The sequence below is a fragment of the Gavialis gangeticus genome, unplaced genomic scaffold, assembly GCF_001723915.1.
Source record: "Gavialis gangeticus isolate Ggan-Ray unplaced genomic scaffold, GavGan_comp1, whole genome shotgun sequence".
NCBI classification, from domain to species: Eukaryota; Metazoa; Chordata; order Crocodylia; family Gavialidae; genus Gavialis; species Gavialis gangeticus.
Window position 1 is genome coordinate 5614310 of NW_017728983.1, and position 8021 is coordinate 5622330.

The following is an 8021-nucleotide window of genomic DNA, read 5'->3' on the forward strand; positions in this document are numbered from 1 at the left end:
CTCGGCGCCGCCTGCCCAAACCCTGCGCGCGGCAGAGAAGGCCCCAGCGCGGCCGGCCCACAGGAAGCGCCCGCCTGCCCGCCTGCCCCCCAGCGCCCACCCCGCCGCGGCCGTTACACACCGACAGTGGCCTCGGAGCAGCCGCGATGGCTCCGCTCCCGCTCACTGCAGACAAGGCGCGGCCCTGCCGCGCTCACATCCGCTCACAGCCCCCACCTGCGGCACCGCCGGAGGGGGCGGGGCGGGGCGGGGCAGCTACCAACTGCCCGGCCGACTCTGGCGCGCTACGAGTCGTGAGCAGGACTGGGGGAGACAGCGCCCCGCTCAGCCAGCCCGAGGGGGTGGGGGCGGAGCCACGAGGCCGCGCATGCGCACTCAGCAACCTTTTCCATGGAGCCTTGACTGGCTCAAGACGCGCGGGGGCGGGCTCAGCCTTATGTGGGCAGGTGGCGCCAGGCGGGCTTCTGCACCAAGATGGCGGCTGGGCCCTTAGCCTCATACCCCGCATAGGCTTCGCGGTGGTCCTATCCGAGGTAACGCCCAAGCTCCGCTCGCGCACGCTGGGGCCCGGCCCGGGGTGGGGGACTGGGGGTGAGAAACGAGCGCGGCGGGTAAGAGGGGCCGGAGCGTGGAACCGTCCACAGCCGCAGCGCTGGGAGGACCCCGCCGCCTCCGACAAGATGGCGGCAGCAAAGTTACGCGGCGGGAACGCGGAATTTCTAGCTAGCGCCCGGCTTCTCTATGGTTTCCCCCCTCCTCCATTGGTGCCCGTGGGTCACGTGGTGCGGCTCCGCCCTACATCCTCGCCGCACCTTTACCACAGAGAACAAGTGGGATGTGGGGGTGGTGGTCATCCGCTTCCTCCGGCACTGCTCTGCCTGCAGCCACTAGCAGAGCTCCCTGTCAGCCCCACGGGTGGCAGCATCTTCTCCCGCGGGAGCGAGGCCCGAGCCGACCCCTGAGTCACGCCCGGCTCTGGGGGTTGCCTCGGTCGCGGCAGCCCCGGCTCCTTCCCGAGCCGCCGGGAGGCGCTGCTGGCTAGGCTGGTTCAGCCTCCTCGCTGACACCGCAGGGCTGCAAAGCCCCGCCACTGCACCGAGGTCTGACACGTGCGTGAGCCCGAGCTCCTTCTGGGCACAGGGGCTCATGCAGCCCCGCATGTGCGGGTGATGAGCACCATTGCTCCCTGTCCCCAAACCTGGCACAGGCACTTATCCCTGCCACCCAGTGGCTTGAGGGGGGCTGGGAGCAGTCTCCCAGTAGGCAGATTCATGCCCATCTAGCTCTGAAAACCCTCATGCCACTCAGGGGTCCAGAGAAAGCAACCAGGAGGAGCAGCACAGAGGGGTCCTGTGAAGAGAGGCTCCTGAAGCCAGGCCTGTTCCCTGGAGAAACAGGATGCCAGAGGCAGGACATGCTGAGAGTTTCCAAAATCCCAAGCTGCAAAGAGCTCTGTGGGGATTCCCTATTGACTGTTTTGCATGGGCCAGAGCTCACAATGTGAACCTGGTAGCTGGGAAGTTGGCAGCTCTTTTTCCTCAGGGCATTGTTCACATGTGGAACACTGTGCCACCAGATACTGTGGAAGCTGACCACTCAGCTGGGCTCACAAAGGGCTCTTGGAGGGTGAGCACCACTGATATACTGGTTAGAAGAATCGGCGCACTTGGATTTCATCTTTGCTGCTGCTATTAATATGCAATAAGATTTTGGACAATTAAATGTAACCTCCTTGTACTTCAAGCCTTTTCTACATGTTACTGTATTTAACTATACTAACCAAATGAAAATGGTACAACCTCCCCCAAAACTACATATATTAATCTCTCCTTTTCCATTTAGACCTATACCAATTCAAAGCATTTCTAGATGGAAAGGGAGAGATTACACCAGAATAGTAATCCATATATTAATCATTTTGGACAATAAAATGTACCCCCTAATTATAATGGTACAAAAATCTTCCTTGATGCCTGGTTACAACTTTTCCCATAGGGAAGTTGCAAATGGGAATATTTGGCTTCAGGGAAAAAGATCCACTTACTACTGAAAGCCCCCCCATTAACTGCAAGTGTAGTGGCATAAACCACAAACTGTAGAATCTAAAATTTCAGGTGAAAAATAGTTCAGGTTCTGAGGTTTACAATGATAACTGTTCAGATGGATTGCATTCCAGAACCTGCAGGAAGTGAGTGTTCTTGCTGCTTGTTGCAACTTTTTAAAAAGTAATAATGAAACTAAAGCATTGCATTGCTTTTGCATTTCAGCTGCTTGGGAAAGCTGATAAGCAGAAGGAGAGAGGAGCAGTGGAGTTGTTTGCAGGGAAAGAGCCTACATTAGAGACTTCAAAAAGCAGGGTAGAAAAGCAGAAACTTGATGTCCTGGAAGCAGAAAAACAAAAAGCTTTTGCCCCAGATTAGCTGCTAGGAAAGAGCAGATTTGGTCAGAAATTTACTAGTTTGAGGTTGATGAGAGGCTTCCTCATGGAGTCTAAGGGAAGCTCCATGACAGGAAACATGGGCCTCTTGTTGGTGATAAGGATGCTGTAGTGGTGATCTCCCTGTATAGGAAGGCCCTGGCAGGCCTGGGAGTAGTATGGATCCTTGAGTTGGTTGAGGAAGGGTCACAGCAAGGTAGTAAAGAGCCTTGCTTCTTCAAGAGTGATCTGTGAGAATAGCTTATTTCTGAGAGTATATCAATCTAGGAAAATCAGCCTGTGAAATGAAGAGTATTATTTTGTCTTAATTTCTGTCCCAAGAAGAGTTAAGAAAACAAAACTCAACTATAAGTATGGTGTATCTGTTCCTTTCTAACAGGCCTTACCTTATAATAGTGTGTGGGGGGTTTTGTATTGTTTTTCAAACCTGCAAGATACCATGTGGACAGAGTAATAATTATGGCCAGCTGAGAGACCTCCATTTTAGGTCAGGTGGAAGTGAATGATTGGTTAGAACTGACTATGGGAGGAGCGGAGCATTTTAGAAAGCTGATCTGCAGGCCTGATGCTTCACTCAGAAGTCTTGCCTAAAATTTGGCACATTGAGCCCAATGTAGGGGTTTAGTAGAGATTAGAGGCTTGTTTCAGCTTTGGACTGTTGCTTAAGTGCTGTTTCTAGTTCTAGGTACTGCCTCTAGCATAGAAAACCTTTCCTGTTCTGGACAGCTGGTTTGGATTAGGAGCTTGAATACATCTGGTAGCTTTCAGTTAATGCTGTAGTCTCTATGCTCTAAAGGAAATGCTGTCTATCGCTTATGAATTTGATAATAGAATCTGAAGAGTTACCCTAACATGTTCATTGCAGGTTCTTAACTGTAGAACCCCCTTATCTTCCTTATTTTTCTTTAATTCCTGATTTTATTTTCTTCTGTTTCTCTTTAGTGCATTTTATTAAACTTGTCCTGAAGTTCACATGATGTGGTTATAATGGCAGTGAACTTGAAAATAAAGTTGGCTTCAGGTGGAAGAGAAATCTATTTAAAAAAAAAAAAAAAAAGAGCAGGGGAAGAGCTTCCCTGCTTAGATTGTATTTATACTTGTGGAAGGCTCTGGGTTGCTGGAGGTTGTCTCATGTTTGTTTGTTTGTTTGTTTGTTTTCCCCCAGTTGTATAATGGAATGTGGCTAGAGATTGATAGATCCTATGTATGTTTGTTTTGCACAAGAAACTTGTCTTTTTTTATTAAACCTATGGGGGTTCTTCTGTAACCTTTGGTACTGCCCCACCACCTTGCTAGAAGTGCCCATGGTCTTCCTAGCCACTAAAATTAGTAGGGGGTGGGGTATATCATAAGAATGTTTTCCCTGGACCTGGCTGGAGGTCACCTCCTTGTCTGTACTAGTAATTTCAGTCCTCTGACTAGTAGGTAGCTTTCAAGCCCTGAAAATACCTACTCATTATCTTTTAATCAGGAATGCTGTCAAAGTGCAGGTTACTAGTGGTTGAAGTAGTATCTTGCAGCAATAAGTTTCACAGTGAGACCATTTTACTGAGGTTCTGTTTAAACTTGTTACACTTCCACTATGAGCCCATCTGGTCTTGTATTCTGGGAGAATGAGTAGCTAGCTCCTTCTAGGAAATGTATAACATAACCAGGCCAGTCAAGAGCTTTTTCTTGCCATATTAAAATGCAAGTTTGTACTAATCTGAAGTCTCTCTTTTTTTTCTGTCATTTAATCACTATCCTATTTGCTGTGTTTCTGACCGTACATTTGCCAATGTCAAGCTGCCAACCTATAGGCTAGGGGAGAGGCCTCTATGCAGAAGCAGTATGTGAAGCTGACTCTATGGCTGATGCTATTGAGGAAAGCCTTATGCAGAGATGCATTCTTGTGAGAAAGAGGAGATAACTGCTCCAACCTTCTGTGGATCTAAGTATGGGTCTAACAGCAGGATTAGCATGGGGGGTTGACTGTGGTCACTTGCTCTCTAGGAATGAGGCTGATTGCATTGCTGCAGCATATGCTTTGGTCACTCCTGTGAGGCTGAAAAGAGCCATGTCTGGCTACAGTCACTGACCTTTATGAGAGTGCACAAGCCTTGGAGAAGCTGAGGGAAGAGCCAATAGAAAGGAGATATTGGGGGGTCATATTTAGGCTTGCTTGAGTGGGGGGATTTGATTGGGTTGACTACCAATTCATTAGCTGGAATACAGGGTGGGCAGGTATGCATTGAAGTGCTCTAGAATGGCTGCAAAGGCATGTGGTGGCACTGCTCTTTATGTCCCTCAGGTACCAGTGGTTTCTGGGGATAACCAGGCACACAGAAGAACACATGTTGGCTCTCTGTCCTGCCTTCTTCTCCTTCCTCACCCCCACCCCTAATTTTTCATTTTGGTTTTGAATTACTTGATGGATGAAGGGTATTCAGGTTGTAGCTGTGTTGGTCTAGAGGAAAAAGCAATTGGGGCTCGTGGACAGAGGTCATCTCTTTTAGTAGACCAACAAGTTTTTTTGAAGGAAAAAAAAAATTGCAAGCTTTTGGGAGCAAGCGCCCTTCATCAGACATCAAAGAAAAGATTGTAAAAGTTTGCCTGGGTAGAAATGAAAGTTCAAGAACTGCTGCCAAGAGGGTTTTTCCATCTATTGACCTCTGTGTGGAATCCTATGAAATAGAGACTTTCATTTCTACCCAGGAGAACTCTTACAATCTTTTTCTGATGCCTGGTGAAGGGTGCTTGTGCCCAAAAGCTTGCAATTCTTTTTTTTCTTTTTTTCAAAAACTTGTTGGTCTAATAAAAGAGAGGACCTCTGTCCATGAGCCTTGATGGATGGCTGCATTTGGAAATTATTGCAGCTAGCTTTACACTTTCTGCCACAGCTGGCTTAAAAGGGGTTTGGGGGGTTGAGTTTCCTCAGTCAGTTTAGATAGTTATGGTGCAGTTGCATTTAACTCAAGAAGAGACTTTTGCTTGTACTAGTAGATGAGGAGTTGGTGCTAGCCTGGTGGTGTGTAGAGCCCCTTTGCCCACCATGGATACAATAGGGTAGAAGGAAAGGAAGGTCATGTTCAAATAGCAAGGACTCCATCATTGCTTAAAATGGCATTATGATCAGGCACTTATTATATTGTCTCTTCAAACTCATCACTAGCAATTCCCAGCATTCAGAATTATGAATCGGACCCCCAAAATTCATTTTCATTAAAATATATTTTTTATTAAATGGCAATTCTGGCAGTCTCTTAACTTGCCTTCTAATTTTTGAGGCATCAAAGTTCATACTTTTAATCTTTTCTCTAAGCAAAAGGGCTAGAAACTTTTTTTTTTTTTAAAGCTGTTTGCAATATAACTTAAACTCTGGCTGGGTTTTAAGGAAAAACATCAAATATTCTATGCCTTGTTTTAAAAAGTAAAGAGTTGGCAACACTGTTCAAGATACAGTAACATTAGTTTACTGAATAAGCTTTCAAATCTTTTTAGGCACTGGAAGCAGACACATTTATGTTTTTCTACAGTGTTTGGCGCCACAGAATCTAAACTGTACAGAATCACAAAAAACAGTTTCCATGTTTAAATCCCAGGCACTTCAATTGCTTTTTTTTTTGTAGTGGAAGCTTTATTACTGTATCTTCCAGTGAGGGTTTTACTGCCATGTCCTTTTTCCCTTTCCATAGGTCTTGTCTTTTTCTTAACTTTTTGACATGCTCTGATGTTTACCTGTATTTACCTAAATCAAGCCACTGAGGGAAGGGAGTATTTATGGTCTCTCAAAAAATGCTCCAAGGAAGTCCTCTTACATAAATATGTCCTGAAGAGTGTCAGCTGGGAGTATTTGTGCAGTATCTATATCAGGCAGCACAGTGGGAGATCCATGCTGAAGTAAGGACTCTGCTTTATTTTTTTGTTGTTTGTTGTTTTTTTTTCAGAACTGTAAGTGACAGTAGCAGTGATCTTGCTCAGTCTCCAGAGAAAGGTAGAGGCAGCAAGCACTTAGCTAGCATTCTCAGTGAGGAAAGTGCTTGCTGTATGGTGATTTCTTTTTTTTGGCAGCAACTCAGTGTCCTGTGTCCAGTATGCATTGGTGTTGCCAGGGGAAGGGAATTTAGGAAATCGGAACTACTTTAAAGCTATAAGAACAAGGGACTTCAATCCATTACTCGCAGCAGGATGAAATGAAAGTCTCATCTGGAAAAATAAATATACTAGAGACAGACGAAGAGGAAATGAGTGGTGCATGTCGAGCATAAGGGCTGTGTTTTGTTCTGTGATACCAGCTTGTTGGGTAACTGTTGCTTAAAATTCAAGCATCTAACTGGGCTCTGAAACCCAACTTTCTCTAATTATTGTCTGGAGACAGTTTTTCTGCAGCATTGACTGAATAGAGAAGAACAGCGCTGTGGATCCATTATGAAGGCCATCTTTGCAAGACAAAAAGCTAAATAGTAATTATTGCAATGGAAGACCCAAGTTTAGAATCTTTAGAAAACAGCAGCAATTGTGGAAAGATTTGAAAAGCATATATTTGCTTCCTTGAATTCTTGTGTCGTTTTGCCTTACTCCTCAAAGTCGTCACTTCTTCCCAGACAACACCCAAATCTATAGCTCACACATGACTCATTTTTTTTTCCTTCCATTTTTGATTCAATCAGCTTCTTGCTTCACTAGAAATTGTGTATGAAGGGATGCTTCCTTTCATTCTGAATGACAGGTATACTTCAAATTTGGACCTTTTCGTTTTTAAAGTTCCCAGTGCCAAAAACCTACAGTCTTCCATATCCTTCTGGAACCCAGAACTACCTGTTGCTACCTCTGGTGCCGAATCCCTGTCTGGTCCATCTTAATCACAGCAACTTCCTCTTCTGTTTTTTCCCAAGTTCTTAATTCCCTAAAATCCACGGACAGATTTCTCCCTAGCTGGAAGTGCCAGGACTGTCTTGCATATAACCTCTGTTGCTTTCTCTCTTCATTTTTCTTTTTTAACTTGGTTTTCCAAACTGTCCATTGACTTTCTTCCTTATCTCTCTAACCACATAAATGACTTTTCAACAGTATCTTCCATCCAAGGGTCACAGAGTTCTGGACAACCTATAATGAAATAGTAATCTGAGAGGTAGATAAGAACCATCTCCTTCATATAGATAAGGAGAGTATGATGGCCTTTGGAAGCCTTTTAAATTGTACTGCAGCAAATCACCATCTGGCTCATGTCCGCTGTCTCTTGCATTAGCCATTACAACTAGCTTCCTTTATACAAGTGGTATAATATAAATGCACAGATGCATCGTGAGCAGGTCAAAGGAGGTGATCCTCCCCCTCTGTGCGACATTGGTTAAGCTGCAGTTGTAGTACTGCATCCAGTTCTGGGCGCTGTACTTCAGGAGGGTTGTGGACAGCATCAAGAGAGTCCAAAGGAGCGCCCACTCAGGGGCAGCAGGGTGGGCCCTACAAGGAGAGGCTCCAGGACCTGAACCTGTTCAGCCTCCACAAGGCTGAGAGGGGACCTGGTGGCCATCTATACGGAGGTGGAAAAGGATCTGGGAGTCATTATTGACTCCAAGATGAGCATGAGTGGGCAATGTGGGGA

At 46.0% G+C, this 8021-nt stretch overlaps 2 protein-coding genes across 4 annotated transcripts in view; one reads left to right on the forward strand and one right to left on the reverse strand.

Moving 5' to 3' along the window:
* Nucleotides 1–246, reverse strand: part of SEPT2 (septin 2) — a 47287-nt gene extending 47041 nt beyond the window's left edge. Inside the window, exon 1 of one of the 2 annotated variants that reach the window (XM_019513462.1) lies at nucleotides 217–246. The gene's annotated coding sequence lies outside the window, so the exon portion shown is untranslated. The other variant, XM_019513452.1, reaches the window with a different exon arrangement.
* A 189-nt stretch (nucleotides 247–435) lies between these two features.
* HDLBP (high density lipoprotein binding protein) overlaps nucleotides 436–8021 on the forward strand; it is a 48514-nt gene continuing 40928 nt past the window's right edge. For both annotated transcript variants that reach the window (XM_019513427.1, XM_019513436.1), the window contains exon 1: nucleotides 436–533. The gene's annotated coding sequence lies outside the window, so the exon portion shown is untranslated. The remainder of the gene's footprint in view (nucleotides 534–8021) is intronic.